This window comes from Capsicum annuum, chromosome 1 (assembly GCF_002878395.1).
Source record: "Capsicum annuum cultivar UCD-10X-F1 chromosome 1, UCD10Xv1.1, whole genome shotgun sequence".
NCBI classification, from domain to species: Eukaryota; Viridiplantae; Streptophyta; class Magnoliopsida; order Solanales; family Solanaceae; genus Capsicum; species Capsicum annuum.
The window spans coordinates 116,961,694-116,983,650 of record NC_061111.1 but is presented as its reverse complement, the minus strand read 5'-3'; positions in this window follow the sequence as shown (position 1 = coordinate 116,983,650).

Sequence of the window (21,957 nt, the reverse complement as noted above, 5' to 3'; positions counted from 1 at the left end):
TTAATTACAAGAATATTAGGATTAGCTAGGTAGGGGAACAATTTATTCGAGGATAAGTTATTCTGAGGTTATTATTCCATCCTCAATGTGGAATGACCTCATCCTAAAATTAATACGAAGATTATTTATCCTTTATACCTCATTCAAACGAACCTTTTGTGTGCTAATTTATGAAAAATCTAATGTCATAGCAGATGATAAAAAAGTAGGAAACAATAGCTGACTAAAGCTAAGAGCTAGCAACTAACTACGCAACAACAAACTATAGAAGTAGCAGCCCAATATCGAAAAAACAATTAGAAAAAATAACCAGTTAACACTAACTATAACTGACAGATGCAACAGCTAAGGGCCTAACACCCAAGTCAACGATCTAGCATTTAATACAAATGAGTTCTTAAGGAAAAAAAAAATGAAAAAATGCTCTGTTTCCATCCTGAATTATACGCGAAATTACTGAGATACACTCGAACTTTAGGAGGGTCCTATTACCCCTCTGGACTAATGAAAATCATATTTTTTGCAACCTTAGTGCCTATGCGGCACATATGTTTACCTACGTGGACCTTCAGTGTGTTGATTCACTAATGTGCCACGTAGGCACTAAGATTGCCAAAAATATGGTTTTAATTAGTACAGTGAGTAATAAGACCCTCTTAAATTTTGAGTGTGTCTCAGTAATTTCGTGTATAGTTCAGGATGGAAACTGAACATTTTTTCAAAAAAAAAAAAAAAACAATTTTCCAGCAGCCAAGGCAAAACACTAATTACTAAGCAATAATACAATAATAAAGTTGCTTCATGAATTCATATGCTAAGGTTATTAGTTGTAGTTGTTGCTCTCTATTAATCTACTTATGAATCTAGAGTCATTTGTGCTTTCTGATAAATACGCAATTGCAATCTTTCTATTAGTTAAATAATATGAAATTTTTAAATTGATGGAAGTCTTTTTCTACGAGAGCTTCGCATAGTTAAAATTTAATAAAATAATCAATAGAGTGCAACGAAAGAAACCAACACAAAAGAATAGAGTAATCTATACATGTCCAGATGATACGTAGTAAATTTGAATACTATATATGATATAATTGCATGTCTCTTATAATACTTTCCAACTAGAGGAAGTTATCCGCACCAATTATGAAACTAGAACTTAGTTGAAAGGAAGTTATCCGCACCAATTATGAAACTAGAACTAAGGCCCCTCGTCCAGCCTCTCGTACCATATTCCTATTTAGTATTGAAATAAATAAGACGGTTAGTCTAATATGACAATCAGAATGACTTCAAAGACAATCAGACTGCCTTCTAAGTTATGCAACACTAGTTAACTTCAACTTCTTTTATAGTAGTAAAATAATTTCAACACGAGTCTGAAAATTTCAGCAAAATAATACAGAAAAATGATTAAAAGAAAATCAACTTTTAACATCAAGTTTAAAATTTCAACAAAGACACATTTATACTGGACTTCAGTAACCAGTTAGATCAAGCTAATATTTCTAACCAGTTAGGTCAAGTTAGCAGCATGATATTTTTAAATATAATAATATATAAATTAGCAATAAGAGGGATAAAATGCCTTTCATTATGAGAAATTTAACGTTAGCAACAACCATTTAGGTCAAGCTTCCCAAGTACATTAGCTTATGTTAACAAATTCAAGCAAGTACTGGCAATTAGTCATTGTTTTAAGCTCACTACAACCCTCTTCCACATGGGCTTAGGGATAAAAGCCTACTTCAAAAATAATCTTCTCAAGGCTACGTGAGAGCTACATGGTGAGGATAGACACATCTTTATCAATTCAGGATGACAGTTTCACTGCCGGAGGTGATCAGCGTGATATAACAGAATTCATGACAAACATTTGAAAGGAAGCAACTAATAATGATTCATTATATGATATACTTAAAATTTACTAGAGAACTAACATCATTCTTAGTAACTTCACCTAGGAGCCACATTGTACCAGTGAGTTACTGTATTCTCGTCGTCGTATGTTAGATTTTATGTTAATTTCATTCTCCTTTTTTATCTGGGTACTAAACAATCTTTTATATATATGACTCTAAACTAAAAGACTCTAAAAGAAGGGTTTTAAGAACTCATGTATGTATGAAGGCCTTCTTCATATTAGCAATTAAATTAATCATTCTTCGCATATTAAAAAAATATTTACTATTTATAAGATTTCAAAACTTTTACATTCCTTCAGTATACTTCTAATCGCTCTGACCATTGCAGCAACAAACAAAGGTGGAGCCGGAATTTGAAGTTTTTGGATTTAGAACTTGCCATCAAACTCATAGCTAGTCTTAGTTACTGAATTTGTTATTAAGTATTTATACATATTTAATGGAGTTTCAAATACAAACACAGGATCTAAGAAAAAACTATTGAGTTGACTGAACTCGTAAGTAATACTCTATATCCACCCCTGGCAAATTAATATCTCTAATCTGCTTGAAATAGTTAATGAAATATGAAAATGTAACCTAGTATGGTTAACAATAACTTGGTGAAAAGAGGCTATATTTTTCTTAAAATAAAAATTCTCCTTTTAATGTGAGTGTAAAACGTGAATAGAATTAATAGTTTTTCAAGTAATTCATTGTAGTCCTTAGAAAATGGCATATCAAACCCAATTGAAGCAGCTTTATCACCAGAATTTCACAATTAAAGCAGCAAATTCAAAGTTTCTTGATATCTTCACATTTCTCTTCAATCTAGACCTTTTTCAGTTGAAATTGTACACCATAATCCATAAAATCAATCGGAACCAAAAATTATGGAAAAAGCATAAATGTGGTTTTTCTTAAAATCAAAAAATTAATAATAAAAAAACATTTTCAAAGTAATTAACTATCTGAATTATCAAATATCAAATGAAATAATTCTAAATCCCAACATAATTAGATAAGAGTTACTCATGGAGTAAACTGAAACAACTACCACAAGAAAGAGAGGGGTTGAAATCAGTTTAATAAAATTGAAGAGGGCAAAAGTGCAGAAGAGGGGCGAGATGTCGGAGAGGATGAGCCGCCGCAGAATGATGAGAAACCCTAGGACGAATAGAACTAGAGGAGAAAAATATATTTCGAACTTTGTTCTGTATAATGTGTTGTAAAATAAACTTTAAATCATATAGAGCGAGGAATGTAGCGACGAAACAAATTTTATTGCTAGATATAAAACTAAGATATAACTAGAGATAAAATATCTGCCGCTATTTTCGTCTAACTTTTGATATATTTGGTTGTTGTGCTTTTGTCGCTAAAATGGAGGCGGATAAATTTAGCGCCAAATGTTAGGGACTAATTTGAATATCTGTCGCCAATTCATCGTAATATTATATGTCAATTATTTTTCACCTTTTCGATAAAATTGTAATTTGTTAGCTAATCTGTCACCACTTAGCGACAAAAATATGTTTGTCGCTAAAATTTGTCGTTAAACCCAATTATTTTTTGTAGTGAGTGGCAATGTAGTTTTGGGTATGTATATCTAAACAATACCCATCTCGGTTTAAAATAGTTCTCCCAATAACATACTAGTTGCTCATAAATATCAATCTTGAAAAAAAATATGAAAAATCGTTCTTAGCACAAATATCACATCATGATTGAAACAAAATATGAAAAATCATACTTAGCACAAATATCACATCATGAATAAATCTAACTTTATGAGCCTTGACTCTAAAATCTTAATAACTTTACTTTATTTCTCAAGATGTGATAAATTTCTTCACTTTTGCAGTCACGATAATAACATAAAATTCTTTAAGAAATTTCGTAAGCAAATCTTTAAGCCCTTAATCAAATATTCCAAGAACTTATAAAATTAATTTCAATTTAAACATGAAATATACTTTCAATCATACAAAGACAATTTTAGAAAATTTGTTCTGAAACCTCTTTAACAAAGTAATAAAAATCAACGAAGAGATACCTCAAGATTCATAAAAAATCACAGTAAAAGTGAACAAATTAATAATTTCATCAAAAGAACAAAAAGGGTAATTATTAGATTTCAACTCTACAATCCTAACTTTAAATAGAAACTCAATCTGATATTTAGACTCAATTATGGAGAAGAATGGAATTTCCCTCATGAAAGATGTTGCTCTTGCATACCTTGATTTTGGAGTTTACGGAAGAATCTAGAAGAGAAGCCCTAACCTTTAACTCTTTCTTGAATCTTGAGGGTTGTGTGTCTGAGAAAAAAAGAGAGGATTTTAATCTCTCAAGTGACTGATGAGTTGAGGCATTGTAAGCTTGGGAAGGACAGTTTCTAAAATGAAAAGGCCATAATGCCCCTTCAAATAAGTAAAAATTAAAAGATCTTTCGGGCCTGTGTAGGGTGAAGTGTGAAACACACTTTCTTCTAGTGAGACTACCAACTTGCTGCCTATTGGTAAAATGATCATAACTTTTTACTTCGGACTCGGGTTCAGAAATGGTTGGTGGTGTAGGAGAGAAGATTTTGTAATGACTTGAATTCCATTTCTAGGGGTTTTACCATTTTATCCTTTTTCATAGTTACTACAGGATGATTTTAAGGTTCAGGGATGGTTTATATGGTTTCTGGTGCGATTAGTAATGATTTGTGCGAGTTTGTAGTTTTTAGAGACTCAAAAAATTATGCAGTTGACTTCTTTCAATATTTATTATTCTAAGTGTTGGATGGAAAAAAATAAACTGCACTAGCAAATCCAGAATGTCGAATTTGGGTTAGTAGCGGAGTTAGTTCAGTTTTGGGTCTTTTAAATCTCATCTCAATCCACAATTTAACTCTCATCTTGATCCACCATTTAGAAAATAGTCAAACGGGATTCTGGGGGTTAATTTTGTCAAACGGGATTCTGGGGGTTAATTTTGTAAAAAGAACCATTTTTTAACTTATCTAACATAACCATTGAGCCTAAAATATTGAAATTAAACTAGTAACATATATGATTTAATTCTGCCTAGTCCCGAATGAATTTTGATGGTTCGTCCAGATCATTCGAAACCATGCTAAATTAGTTAGTGCATAGCTGATATCTGGTGCATGGATCCTTTTTTGCAAACACGGGCACCTGGTGCAAATGCAGATAAGGAAATCACCCTTCATCCTTATCATGAAATAGTGGTCGCGATCACAAAGTGCAATAAAATCCTTCATCGCAAACGCAATAAGACTGTCAAGAATGAGAAGGCTTAATTCATCAGTCTTGGTAAACGTTATGCCTTGGCCGTAAACATGAAGGCCAATTTAACGGTATGTTTAGCATCAACCTTTGTGAACATGAAGGGTTGACCGCGTTCGTGAGGTAATGTTCACTAAACAATATAAATACTCAATTTTCACAATTTTATCCTATTTTTGGACCTCCAAGCTTTGAAAAAGGCAATTTTGAGGATTTCAATGTCGGTTTTTGTAAGGAAAACTTCTAAACTCATAATCTCACTATTTTACATTATTTATATCTTCAAAAACATCTTTAAATCATAATTTCAACGTGAAAATTGGGGGGGCTTTAGCGATGAAGTCTAAAAAAAGTGGTTTTCTTCATTTTGGGCCTCGATTTTAATTTGTTTTTGCATGAATTTTATCCTGTAGACTCCTATAATCTCGAGGAATATATTTTTATCATAAAATTTCTAATTTTAACTCTATTTTTGAACATATTTTCAAACCTATTTTGGCCCCAACCTGAATAGGGGTAATATGGGCATCATTAGCTTTCTTTTGATGAGTAGATGCTATATTTGAATATTGTAGTATAATTCTGAGACTATTAGCAAAGGCAAGGATTTCTGAGACTATTAGCAAAGGCAAGGATCCATATTGAAGTACTTTACACTAAAAATTTTTCATTTTGAGGTAGGTTATGGTTTAACTTCTTTCTGATTGAGTTGAGTAGTTAATGAATGAGTAAAACACGCTATGGATTGGGAAAAATAACTATAGGATTTATATTTCGAGATTAATTATATTATGTGTGCCTGTGTGGAGGCTTATCTGTTGTTGTTATTGAATTATGATATCTGATATTGTGTGTTGCCCGTGTGTGGGCTTTAGTTGATATTATTAGCTTTATCTGTGTAATGAAATGCCTTTATTCTAGATATGACGCACAAGCGGGGGCATATTTTATTAATATAGGCCATATTTGAGCATTGGTGCTTTTATCATGATAAAATATCTGAGTTAGTTGTTGATATGATATTAATGATATTTTGCATGCATATTTATTCTGATGGTGCCTAATTAGAGTTGATAATTATGAATTATGGACATATTTAGCTGATTTCCATGCTCACTTATACATACACACACACACACACACACACACACACATATATATATATATATATATATATATATATATCGAGTTGATTGTGAGCATTACATTCTCATTACATACATATACATTCATGAGATACTGATACCATTGAAAAACATTATTTTGATAAAAAAGCCCTTACTTTTGAATAATCCTTGGCCAAGGTTATTTGTAGGAAAGGTTGGTTATGACATTTTAAAAACACTTGGAGGTCATTTGTCCATTAGGTTGGATTCAAATTGAGATATAATACATCGATAATGAATCCCTCATGGGTCCTACCTAGTAGCTGCAAGTTCGGTGGGTGTATAAGAAAAGACATGTGATAACTTTCAGCATTCATCCTATTCACACTGCATTGTAGTGCATTTACATTCGTCTTTCCTATTTTTCTTTAGTTTTCTTGACTTGTATTTGGTTTCATGCATTTCTCCTTTATAATTGCATTGTTGCTGTTTTTGTGTACTTGTATGTATATTAGAACTGTTAGTAGAGACGGTGTGAGCTACCATTTGGGACTTTTCTGTTTGCAAGTGACGTGCTCGTAATACATTTTACTTATCTTAATTTTTTGCTTTGCTAAGTCAGCCTATGATACCTATTGAGTACAAACAATCTCAATCTAATTTTTCTTATCCTGTCAATCACGGAGGCCAGTCTTACCTTATCTCAAATAACCTCATTCCTAATCTTTTCACACCTATCATGCACACACATCTACCTTAATATTATATTCTATGCAACATACATTTTCTAAATATGATAATTTTTTACCGGCCAGCACATCGCCCCATACTACAATATCGGTCTAACCACCACACTATAAAATTTACCTTTGAGTTTTGGTGGTGTTTTTTATCAAGAAAGACTCTAGAGGCAAGCCTTTACTTCATCTATACCTCACCACTATGAAGTATGATATCATCATCGATGTTCCTACTTCCCTGGACTATTAAGCTAAAATACTTGAAATTGTCTTTCTTAGGGATAGGCTATGTTTCAAGCCGTACTTCTATGCATGTCTCATGTAACCCTTCACTGACTTATCACTCCAAATAATTTATTTTGGTCCTACTCAACACAAACCCTTTATCTTTTAGATTTTGTATCTACACCTCCAACCTAGCATTAACTTTGTTATACATCTCATTAATCAGTTCTAGCTCATCCATAGATAACATACGCCAAGGCACTTCTTCTTGAATGTACCACGTTAATTATTCATTACCAAGGCAAAGAGGAACAAACTAAGAGTTGATCTTTAGTTCAACCTATTTTCCACATGAAAGTGCTCCGAGTCTCCTTCTTCCACTATAAAACATATTTTAGAGCCATTAGAAATGTCCTTTATCGACCTAATTTAGGTCATTAGACTCTAGGAATCTCCAAAGAACTTCCCTTGAAAATTTGTCATCGGCCTTCTCAAGATCAATGAATACCATACGAAAGCCCCTCTTTTTTGGTATTTCTCCATGTAACACCCCAGATCTGGTACTCAAAATGCTACACGATGCTCATGACTCTGAAGGACCATAAGCTAACCCATGACTGATATCTGTACCTTATACTGCATAATATACTGTATGATTGCAGAAACATGAACTGAAAGGCCATAAGGTTAAAAAATATAACATAACTGATAAAGATAAAACAGCTGAATGGGGTATGAAATACCCAAAACAAAACTAAAATAACATGATAGTCTGGAAAGCCTCTAACTGACTGAATTGTATGAATGAGGAGTTGATGGGACATGTCCCCAACAAACTCTAACTAATAAATTACTTAATGAGATAATAAATAAGTGATCATGTCCTTGAGAGATGAGGACTCATTGCTAACTCTGACTGCTGAGACTGGAATGCTACTGATGCTCTAGAGCTCGTGCTTCTGAACCTATATAAGACACCATAGCACAAATGCGTCAGTACTTTGAATGTACTGGTATGCATGTGAGGTAGGATGAATGCATGGGGTTCATATGCATAAATAATACTAGCTAACTGACTAACATGAATGTGAGAATACATGCATGAATACATAGTAGCTATATCTGAGATCATGATAATATGAATTTACTGATAACTAACATGACTAATAATTGAGTTTTGATGGCTGATATAACTGATAACATGAGTGACTGTATCTGATGGAACTAGCTGAGTTCTGTACTATTCTGAGTTGACTGTATTCGACAGTCCTAAATTTTGTAGAACTATTTGAGTTTTAATACTGAGATTGATTGACTATATCTGACAGTCCTAATTCTGTAACTGAAACTGTGGGAAGTAGTTATCTAATCGATATGCCCCTAATACGCCATTATGGTTGAGTTGGGGTCCAATCTGTAACCCCAATTAGAAGGGTATCAATACCGCGCCACTGGTAAGGACAAGCTGTGAGTGACGCTCATCTGACAGTTTCCTCAAAAGAAAATAGCGGGGCCCTTATCTAACAGTGCTTATCCACCTCAACAAACCTTATTTGACAGTATTGATGTCTCAACCTATGCTGGCTATATAGTTCTGGAATACAAGGATGACTTCTAAGAATCACACCCTCATCAGACAGTGTGTGTTCCTATCGTTGGGTTCACTCGGTGCTAATTCCTACTCCCACCTGAATAGAAACTGATCATGGATTACTGAACTGAACTGTACTGAATTAACTGAGTTTCGTTAACTGATGGAATAGTACTAAGATTACTGTATTACTGAACTTTCCTGAGTCACATGATTGACTGAGTTTTATAGATCATGACTTGACTGAGGATATCGTGAAAACATAATACTGGCTCTAGGCACACAACTAAATTTTTTGGGTACAAGTACCCCCAGGACTCGATGGAAGAAAACTGACAAGGCATGACATTCTTGAATACATGACTAACATCAACAATCCATAGTATAATAATCAATGATATTTCATGGGCATTTGATTATCATAGCTTGGTACGTGAATAAGATAGAATGTATACATAACATAATTTCATATGGATAACTCATGAGCAATCTGACAAACAATTTCAATACATAAGAATAGCATGGAAGTCATTTTGGATCACAATTAAGCTATAGTGCATAATTTCTACCCTCCTAGGTATTTTATCAAACACCTTGCATGCACCCTTAGGGCATAGGCCTAATCATAAAATTGACACATTATAAATAATTCAATTTATGGATTCCACTCACTTCAAATATAGTTTCATGAAAAACACATAAATATTCCAACTTGGGAATCATATAACAAGATAAACATGGTTACAACCAACCCATAACATAAATATCATGATTCATAATTTAAAATAGGGTTCTTGAGCTTTATGGATGAAAGGAATCCATAAATCAATACAACACATACCTTAGTTCTTGATTTAACAAAGATTGATAGAGAGATTTTCTTGAAATTGAATCCCCAATTAAAACCCTAGCTTGTTCTTGAGAGAAATTTGAGAGAAACTTGTATATTTTGGGTGAAAAATGACTAAATCACGTGTTATTGGGTTTAAATAGGGGTGAGAAATTAACTCTTTTAACCCTGGATACGTATTTTAAATTCAGTTAAATTTTCCTAAATTGGACGCCTGGCACGACGCGGCACTATCGTTCCGTGTCACTAGAATTTGACAACTAGGAAATTGTGGGATGGCGCGACACAGAGCCATCGCGTTGCCAATTCATTTGCGACCTGGAAGTTTGGCGCGATGCGCCACTATCGCAGACCCCAACTGGAATTTGACAATTGCCATTTTCTCCTGTAGCGCGGTGCGCCACTGACTAATATGGCGCTGTTTTCCGATGGGAACTTGAAATAGTCATAACTTCTTACCTGATTATCACATTTAGGCAAATTTTATATCAATGGAAAGCTTATTGAATTATTCACATGACAAAAAGTGTAAATCTTGAAAATTTCTCATGAAATAAACATCATTCAATTTAGAAGCTATTATTTGACATTCTTAAGACAAAATTAGTTAGAAAATTTCGGGGTATTACAATATCTCCTGATAACGCTCAAACTACACTCTTGAATGAGTGTAAGCGATCATTGTCAATATAAAACCCAACTAGGTTGGGGTTGAATCCCACAGAGAATATGGTGTGAACTCAAGTCATTTGCGATTTAATTTACTGATAGTTTTACATTTCCTGAATTGGGGGTTTAAGTTTCACAAACGATTGTTTGTCACTTTAATTTTAATGTTTGTAACCAAGATTTTATGAAATAACCAGAATTATGTTCACTAGGACTTACGGTACATAATAAATACTAAAGGTGACTCAAGATTCTCATGGTGGTTAGGATAACAAGCTATCTTTATCGATGATATGCTCAAATGTCTCTCGACCTATTTAAGTGTCTAATTTTCTAATCCTCTCGAGCTTAGTAAATCGCTATTCACTGCCCAGATTTTACCTCAGTTTAATCAACCTTGTTACATCGCTGATTATTAAACAAAGTATTTTCGAGTCCCTAGTGATAATTCACTTCTTACTGTATATGATTTCTTTGTCAAGCAAATCAAAGTAGGTGTGTCTATTGTTTTCAACCAACAGACGTTAATTAAAATCTCAAAATTATCAAGAAATCCTAACACCTACTAAATCTTGAGTGTTTAGCACATCATTATGACCTAACCCTAGATCCCATAATTCAGGTTAACGAAGTTTAGTCACTCATGATGCAAAGAACGAAATACATAATTGAATTCATAATTGAGAAGATTAACTTACAGGGATGAATAGTAATTAGTGAATCGTAGATTAGATCACAAAGGAAAATCCCCAAAATAGTTGTATTGTTCGAATCCAAAAAAAAATAAAGAAAGAGAGATCGAAAAATATTCTCCAAGACTCAAAGTATCGAACTCTCTTTTTTGAACAATGATACTGCTGAATGAATGAATAATTTCTAGAAAACCCTAAAACAAAGCTTTAAATAGTTCAACTTAAAAAAGGAAATAAAATTAAAGTTGTAGATTTTTCTCGGAATAGACGATGATATCCGTGACAGCTTATCAGGAGTCTGCTAGCTTATCCCGGATGTTGTCAACTCCTCTGCACTTTTGGATTCTGCTGTCTAATGTTGACGATGACATTGATGCCTTATCACCAACCTGACAGCTTATCACTAATGTCGTCAGCTACTCTGCAATTTTGGCTCTTGCTGTCTAAGGATGATGACAACGATGATGATGTATCAAGAGTTTGACGGCTTGTCACCAATGTCGTCAAAACTTCATCTCAGCTTCTAAGTTCTGCCTAAGTCTGACGGTGCTCCTGATACCTTATCACCATCTTGATGCCTTATCACAAAATATCATCGCAGCTTCTCTTCAACTCCCATTCTCTGGTTAAGGATGATGACATTCATGACGACGCATCATAGTTTTGACGTCATATCACCAGATGTCGTCACAGGCTTCAACTTATGCTTAAGTTTGACGACAACTGTGATAGCCTATCACAGGGCTGACGACTTATCACAGATGTCGTCAGCCACACTTCTCTTTAGATTCTTCCAGATTTCAACTTCTTTGTTTCCATTCTTGTTGGTTCTCCATCCGATCAGTTTGAACTATAAAATCAGACATAAATAAATCAAAAACGACAAAAGTTGTTTAAGACTTCACAATTATTCTTGGTTAAAGGTCTTAAATGTGTTAGAAATTGCTCACAAATCAACACCCTCAACTTAAAACAATTGCTTGTCCTCAAGTAACTCAGCCCAACTAAGAGAATACATAGCACATTCAGCAACCAATTTTCTCTTTTAAGCTCAAACATAGTTATCACCTCCAAGGTTAATCAAATTAAAACCAACTGTATATGTCATTGAAGAACAATAATGTAACATAAATGACTCAAACGATGGCATCACTCTTCACCAAAGCAACCATTCATATACTAATGTTGCACTATCTAAATAAGCAAGTAGCTAACAACAATACCATTGTTCCCTCAAAACAAAGAAATCCCCCTCCTCACATATGATAAACCAAAAATGTAAATGTGGGGATCATCAAAAGACTGTCACTCTCAAAATGAAGCTCCAATCAGTGTATGCCAAGTACCATAGGCTAGCCCTTATTTTTATTACCAAATCCTTCAGATAGGCTAGCTAGGATCACGATAGGACTTCTTTTAGGTTTATAATGTAGGCTGGGGCTGGTATGATATTCAAGGATATTTAGAGTGACTATGCCTCCTTGATACTACTCTACTCTCTTGGGGCTCACTTATTAACCTCTTTTTAGTTCTCTTTTCTATTGATCGCATATATTTAAGTTGGGTAACTCTCTCCATTTTTTTAATAGCACCCAAATTTTATTCTTTTTCCTTTATTCTATACTTCTTCATACTACTCTTACACCATATACCCCTATGATAGCCACCCTCAACTTAGGCTGTTTTTCTAGGTTAAGGTGCATAGTATCCAAGGAGGACCAGGGCTAAAACAAGTTCATTATGGTATAAATGGGAAGGTAAAAGGTGTCATAAGAAAGAAATAGGCTAATTAGGCTTAAAATAGGGATCAAGGGATATGATGCACATAGGGAAGGCTATTTAGGCTTAAAGTGGGTTAATCAAATAAATGGCCTATAATCCTTTCCTAACCCCTATCCTTTAACCATGGTAAGACTAACCAGGCAAGTTCTGGTTTTAGCATACAGAAGGAATAAAGTAGTGGCTCAGATACACATGGCACACAAGTATATCGCAGACCATTACTTATCTAGTTCATGTAATTGTTCAACAATAATCATCAAGCAGCTAGAACTAATGCCACAACAAGATTCATAATGGTCACAAGTAAATGTAATTCACACAGTCTTTGTAAACAAAACATTGGAGAGGTGTTTAAAAATCAATCAAAAATATGTGAACTGCTTTCTGTACTTGTATTTCTCATAGTTACCACAAAATATGTTACAACAACAGATTACTTTACACCCTCAACTCAAAATCAAAGAAAAACTAAACTAAGGGTTAAATTATACCTGGAATGGATCTATCTCGGGGGTCATGGGTTTCCTCCCATGCAATGCTTGGTTTAACATCACGGCACGACTAAGGTGTCTCGATTACTTCAGACTTCATCGAGACAGATAATAGTGATACTTTTCACTTATTCTTTCGGGCCAATGTAAAGCTTGACACGTTGCCCATTTACCTTGAAAGTACTGCCATCTTCATTTTCAAGTTCAACTACTCTAGATGAGTGGACTTGACTAACATTAAAAGGGCCTGACCACTTAGATTTTCGTTTACCTGGGAACAATTTGAGTTTGGAATTTAATAGAAGTACCAAGTCACCCTTTGGAATTCTCGTTTCTCTATTCTCCAATCATGGTACTTTTTTATCTTTTCTTTATACAGATCTACTCGCTCATAGGCCTAAAGACGAAATTCATCTATCTCATTCAGTTGCGTCAGTCTCAGCTCTGCTACTTCCTTTCAATTCAGATTCAACCTTTTGAGTGCCCATAAAGCCTTGTGCTCCAGCTCTATTGGTAGGTGGCATGCTTTTCCATAGACCAGTTGAAATGGTGACATGCCAATGGGTGTCTTAAAAGTAGTACGATATGCCCACAAGGCATCATCGAGCTTTTAAGACTAATCTTTTCTGCTAGCATTCACCATTTTGGCTAAGATGGCTTTAATCTCATGATTTGATACCTCTACTTGCCCACTGGGTTGTGGATGGTATGGAGTAGCCACTCTGTACTGTTTTACCCTATATTTTTCCAAAGCTGTTCAAAATATTTTGTTGTAAAAACGAGATTGTCCATCACTTATGATAGTACGTGGTACTCCAAAGCGTGAGAAGATATTCTTCATGAGGAAAGCAACAACCCTCTTCCCTTCATTATCAGGCAAGGCCACAGCTTTGACCCATTTTGATACGTAGTTAACAACAACTAAAATATACTTCATATTATACGAGCTCACAAAAAAACCCATGAAATTAATGCTCCAGACATTAAATAATTCCACTTCAAGCATCTTAGCCAAGGACATCTCATGTCTTTTAGAGATTGATCCCTGCCTCTAGCATTGGTCACATTTTAGCACAAACTCATGGGCATCCTTGAACAATGTTGGCCAATAATAGCCACTCTGCAATACCTTCCTAGCCATTCGGTCACCTGCATGGTGACCCCCGACTGGGGAAGCATGACATATTTTCAATATGCACAATACATCTACTTCCGACATGCATCTCCTTATAATATTATCTACATATCATCAAAAAAGATACGGCTCATCCCAAAAGTAATGCGTGACATCATGCAAGAACTTTTTCCTTTGATGGAAAGAAAGGTTTTATGGGATGACCTCACTCACAACATAATTTGCAAAATCGGCATACCAAGGCAATTTTTCCATAGCGACAACCAGGATCTCCTCATCAGGTAATGCATCATTTATCTTCACTTCATTACTACTTTCCTGTTCACCTTCCATTCTAGATAGATAAACTGCAACCTGGTTTTTACAAACTTTTCTATTCTTGACCTCAAAGTCAAATTCTTGCAGTAGAAACACCCATCTAATCAGCCTTGGTTTAGCATCCTTCTTAGACATCAAATACCTCAAGGCAACATGGTTGGTGTGGACCTATACTTTGGTCCTAAGCAGATAAGCTCTAAACTTCTCAAAAGTATACACTACAACTAGAAGTTTCTGTTCAGTGATAGTGTAATTCTTCTGTGCTCCATTCAGTACTTTGCTGGCGTAATATATCAGATAAAATAGTTGTCCCTCTTTTTCCCCAATACAGTTCCAAGGGCAACACCACTTGCATTGCACATGATCTCAAATGGTTTTTCCCAGTCAGGTGCAATAACAATAGAGGCCTCAGTCATTTTCTTTTTAAGGCATTCAAATGCCTTTAAGCACTCAACATCGAAGGAAAATTTCACCTCCTTCTCCAAAAGTTTGCAAAGTGGATTTGCAATCTTTGAGAAGTCTTTTATAAATCTTCCGATAAAAGCCAACATGTCCAAGAAAACTACGCACTCCTTTCACTGAAATGAGAGGTGTTAGTTTCTCAATAACTTCTACCTTTGATCGATCAACTTCTATCCCTCTTTCAGAAATTTTGTGGTCGAGAACGACACCCTCCTTGACCATAAAATGGCATTTTTTCCAGTTAAGCACCAAATTAAATTCAATACATCTTTGCGAGGCTCCATTCAAATTTTCCAAACACATCTCAAATGAGTCACCCACCACAGAGAAATCATCCATGAATACCTCTATGGTGTCCTCCACCATGTCAGAGAAGATAGACATCATACACCATTGAAAAGTGGCGGGTGCATCACATAGCCCAAATGGCATCCTTTTAAATGCAAAGGTGTCATATGGATATGTGAACGTCGTCTTCTCCTGATATTTAGGAGCAATACATATTTGGTTGTATCCAAAATAACCATCCAAGAAGCAATACCACTCTCTGCCAACTAATCAATCAAGCATTTGATCCATAAAGGGTATCAAAAAGTGGTTTTTCAGAGTCTAAGAATTTAGCTTACGGCAGTCTATGCAAACTCTCCACCTAGTTACAGGCCTGAGTGTAATCAACTCATTCTTTTCATTAGCAATTACCGTCATACCCCCTTTTTTGGGTACGCATTGAACTAGGCTCACCCACCTGCTATCAGAAATAGGGTAAACCACTCCTGTATCCAACCATTTAATAATCTCCTTCTTAACTACCTCTTCCATTGGTGGATTAAGACGGCACTGATACTCTATGGTGGGGATACAATCCTCCTTAAGCTGAATTTTATACGTGCAGATGCCCGAGAGAATGGTAATAATATCTATAATGGTTCACCCTATAGCTCTCTTGTGCCTTTGAAGTACTAAAATAAGTGAATTCACCTGTTGTTCATCCAAATTAGTTGGAATAATAACAACTAGCGTGTTCCCATTGCCCAAAAACACGTACCGTAAATGCCCAGTCAATTCCTTCAATTTCTTTATAGATGGCTTGGCTGATGGCGTTGGTCGATTAGCTAGGTCAAGGTCTAGATTTTTAGGAGCATAAGGATATGAACCCATGCTTGTTAAGGCACAAATGCTCTCTTCATATTCCCTAATGCCTTCACTATCATAATTCATTATGACCGCGTCTAAAGGTTCGATAACAAGTTGCTCAATTATGGACACCTCCTGTTCGTCCTCATAATACACATCAACTACTGAGAACACACTCATTTCATCATGCTGCTTCATTGATTTACTCATATCAAACCGCACCACTTCATCGTTCATCCTGAATAAGAGCTCATTCGCTCTCAAATCAATCAGCACACTTTCGGTTGTGAGAAAAGGTCAACCCAAGATTATGGGCACCTCAAAGTCCACCTCATAATATAGAATGATGAAGTCTGCAGGGAATATAAAGTTGGACACCTACACCAACACATCATACAGAATGCCAACAGGTCGCTTTACTGACCTATCCGCCACCACGAGTCTCATGTTGATGGGTATGGGATTTCTCAGACCCAACTTTCTATAAATAATCAGTGGCATCAAATTAACGCTTGATGCTAGATCACATAGTGCTTTGGTGAATTCCATAGTCCTAATTGTACAGGGAATAGTGACTGCACCTGGGTCTGGCTTCTTCTGTACTAAGGTCCTTGTAGAAATAGCGCTATAAAGATGGAGATCTGCCTACAATTCGCAGTTCACCGCTTGTTTCTTAGTCACAAGGTTCTTCATAAATTTTGCATATCCTGGCATTTTCTCAAGTGGTTCAACCAGAGGAACATTTATTGTCAATTGCTTGAGCAATGCCATAAATTTGCTGAATTTGGCATCATCAACCTTTTTATTCAATTATTGAGGAAAGGGAGGTGGTGGTCTCGGGATAGATTTCAACACCACTTCCTCTTCTTTCTTTTTTTCTTTCTCTGAAGCATCAATAGAACTATCCAGCTTGTTAGACTCTACTAATTTTCTTTTTTAGGACTTATCAACAACCTCCTCACCATCTACAGATTTGCCCACAGAAGGGCCAGGTAAGATCTTACCACTCATAATGGTAATCACCATACACGATCCATCATTCTACAGATTTTGAACCATATCACTAGGTAAAGTACCACTTTTTATTTGGTCGAGTGTTGTGAAAAGTTGGCTCATCTACTGCCCCAACTACTTGATAGAAGTGGAGTGTGAACTAACCAACTGACTCAGGGTAGAGAATTTACTCTTCATAGTGGTTACCCCCGAGCTGGTAGCCTCAACTCCTTTCAACAATTTTTCCATCATGTCCTCCATGGACATCTTGCCAAATCTAGTAGGTGCAACATCTCGACTTCCAGGAGGAACATACAAACCACTCCTATTATTATTACTTTTCCAGTTTCCTTGCTTCCTATCTTTATAATCAGGCTTGTTATAAAAGTTCCGACCTTGATTCCCTTGGCTATTGCCTTGGAAACCCCCTGATTATTAACATAATTTGCCTCCCCATCTGCATCAATAGAAACAGTGCACTAAGATTCTAAAGTCTTAACCTTTTCAGTCTTGCCTGATAGCAAGTGCTTGGTCATCAAGTCCATCTGAGTCTTTAAGTAGGCCATATCTTGGTCTCACTCCTCATCCCTTCTGCGTTGATCCATAGTCATACCACCATAAATAGTCGGGCTAGCTACCATAGAATCCCTGGTATGCCAAGCCTGACTCTATTTGGTTATTCTATTCAGCATGTCTGAAGCATCTTGAAAAGAAAGGTCAATGAACAAACCACCTGCAGCGTTATCTACAATTGGCATTGTCAAAGAGTTAAAAGCTCTGTACAAAGTCTCCATTAAGTGTAAGTACGTAATGTTGTTGTTTGGACATTGTGCCATTTTCTTCTTGAATCTCTCCCAAGTTTTATGCAATTCTTCAGTCAGGAACTTCCTGAAGTTACTGATTTTGTCCCTTAATTGTACCCTTTTAGAGGGTGGAAAGAACCATTCTAGGAATGCCTCTTTCAATTAACTTCAGTTGGTTATACAATCGGGCTCCAGCTAATTTAACCACATTATTGCCTCCCTAGACAGAGACAATGGAAACAATCTCAACCGGATCACATTCTGGATCACTCCCGAATTATCAGAATATTTGCAAATGGTGATAAAGTTCACCAAGTGCATGTTCGGATCATCACCAGGCAAGCCTCCAAACAACCCCTTCAGATTTAGGAGTTGAATAATATTACTTGTTATGCTGAAGTTTGCACTAGGTGCCAACGGTGGAGAAAGGATAGACCCCATTGCACCTTCTCCATCTATTCCTTCGCCATCTTTACCAACCTCGTAATGGACAGGCTATTGACCATACCTTCCTCTGACTGGATTATTTTTGTAGAAATTTCATTGCACTAATGCAGCAATTTGCTCAGCTCACCTTGGATTTTGAGGATTCATCAATTCCTCATCACCCAAGTCTTCAACATCATGGTTTGGCTGACATACTTGTTGAACCTGGTTCTGTACGTTCACCAGAGCCCTGGCCAAGGCTGCCAATCTGTCAGCCTCTTGCTGTTCTGCTATTCTCCTGATCAGCTGAGGTTCCGTATTAATTAGTAATAACGGTTCTCCAAAATTTCTTGTTTTTTGTATAAACAACAAGGAACCTTAAATAAACAAAAAAAATAAATAAACAAAAAAAATAAATAAACATAAATCTAGGAAATCTAACTAACAGTCAATTAGCGCACACTACTTTCAGTTTTAAACCTTATTCCTCGGCAACGGTGCCATTTTTAATAATGCTCAAACTTCACTCTTTAATGGGTGTAAGCGATCATTGTCAATATAAAACCTAACTAGGTTGGGGTTGAATACCACAGGGAATATGGTGTGAACTTAAGTTGTTTGTGATTTAATTCATTGATAGTTTAACATTTCCTGAAATGGGGGTTTAAGTTTCACAAATGATTGTCTGTCACTTTAATTTCGATGTTTGTAACCAAGATTTTATGAAATAACCAGAATTATGTTCACTAGGGCTTACAGTACATAATAAATGCTAAAGGTGACTCAAGATTCTCACGGTAGTTAGGATAACAAGCTATCTTTATCGATGATATGCTCAACTATCTCTCGACCTATTTAAGCGTCTAATTTCCTAATCCTCTCGGACTTAGGAAATCGCTATTCACTACCCAGATTTTACCTCAGGTTAATCAACCTTGTTACAGTGCTGATTATTAAATGAAGTATTTTCTAGTCCCTGTTGATAATTCACTTCCTACTGTATATGATATCATTGTCAAGCAAATCAAAGTAGGTGTGTCTACTATTCGCAACCAACAGATGTTAATTAAAATCGTAGAATTATCAAGAAATCCTAACACCTGTTAAATCTTGTGTGTTTAGCACATTATCATGACCTAACCCTAGATCCCATAATTCAGGTTAACGGAGTTTAGCCACTCATGATGCAAAGAACAAAACACATAATTGAATTCATAATTGAGAAGATTAACTTACAGGGGTGAATAATAATTAGTGAATCATAGGTTAGATCACAAAGAAAAATCCCCAAAATAGTTGTATTATTTGAATCCAAAAAAATATAGAGAAAGAAAGATCAAAAAATATTCTCCTAGACTCAAAGTATCAAACTCTCTTTTTTGAACAATGATGCTGATGAATGTATGAAAAATTTCTAGAAAACCCTAAAACAAAGCTTTAAATAGTTCAACCTAAATAAGGAAATAAAATTAAAGTTGCAGTTTTTTCTCAGAATAGACGATGGCATCCATGACAGCTTATCAAGATTCTGACGGCTTATCACGGAAGTCGTCAGCTGCTCTGCACTTTTGGTTTGTGTTGTCTAATGCTAACGACAACGTTAATGCCTTATCACAAACCTGATGGTTTAAAACTAATGTTATCAGCACCTCTACAATTTTGGCTCTTGCTGCCTAAGGCTGACGACGATGATGATGACGTATCAAGAGTTTGACGACTTGTCACCAATGTCGTCAAAACTTCATCTCAGCTTCCAAGTTCCGCCCAAGTCTGACGGTGCTCCTGATGCCTTATCACTATCTTGATGCCTTATCATAAAATGTCATTGCAGCTTCTCTTTAACTCTCATTCTCTGGTTAAGGATGATGACATTCATAACGGTGCATCACACTTTTGATGTCATATCAGCAAATGTCATCACACGCTTCAACTCATGCTTAAGTCTGACGACAACTGTGATAGCCTATCACAGGGCTGACGAATTATCATATTGGCTCAAGTGCTTCAACTAGAGGCACATTTATTATCAATTGCTTGAGCATTGCCATAAATTTGCTGTACTTGGCATCATCAGCCTTTTTCTTCAATTATTGAGAAAAGAAAGGTAGTGGTCTTGGGATAGATTTCAAAACCACTTCCTCTTGCTTCTTTTTTTCTTTCTCCGAAGAATCAATAAAAATATCCAGCTTCTCAAACTCTACTGATTTTCTTTTTTTGGATTCATCAACAGCCACCTCACCATCTACAGATTTTCCCACAGAAGGGCCAGGTAAGATCTTACCACTCCTAGTGGTAATCACCATACATGAGCCATCATTTCGTGGATTCTGAACCGTATCACTAGGTAAAGTACTACTTTTTCTTTGGTTTAGTGTTGCAAAAAGTTGGCTCATCTGCTACTCCAACTGCTTGATAGAAGTGTAGTGTGAACTAACCAAGTGACTCAGGGTAGAGAATTCACTCTTCGTAGTGGTTACCCTCGAGCTGGTAGCCTCAACTCCCTTCAATAATTTTTCCATCATGTTCTCTATGGACATCATGCCAGATCTAGTTGGTGCAACATCGTGACTTCCAGGAGGAACATACAAGCCACTCCTATCATTATTGCTTCTCCAGTTTCCTTGGTCCCTATCTTTATAATCAGAATTTTCATAAAAGTTCCGACCTTGACTCCCTTGGCTATTGCCTCGGAAATCCCCCTGATTATTAACATAATATTCCTCCCCATCTGCATTAATAGCAACAGTGCACTGAGATTTCACAGCCTTAACCTTTTCAGTTTTGCCTGACAGCAAGTGCTTGGTCAGCAAGTCCATCTGAGTCATTAAGTTGGCCATATCTTGGTCTCGCTCCTCATCCCTTCTGCACTGCTCCGCAGTCATACCACCATAAATAGTTGGGCTGGCTACCATAGAATCCCTGGTATGCCAAGCCCAACTCTCTTTGGTCATTCTATTCAGTATGTCTGAAGCATCTTGAAAAGAAAGGTCAATGAACGAACCACCTGTAGCATTATCTACAATTGGCATTATCACAGAGTTAAAAGCTTTGTACAAAGCCTCCATCAAGTGTAAGTCCGTCATGTTGTGGTTCGGATGTTGTACCATTTTCTTCTTGAATCTCTCCTAAGTTTCATGCAATGCTTCAGATTGGAGCTGCCTGAAGTTACTGATTTCATCCCTCAATTGTACCCTCCTGGAGGGTGGAAAGAACCATTCTAGGAACACCTCTTCTAATTGTCTCTAGTTGGTTATAGAATCGGGCTCCAGCTAATTTAACCATATTGTTGCCTCCCCAGACAGAGACAATGGAAATAATCTCAATCGGATCGCATTCTGGATCA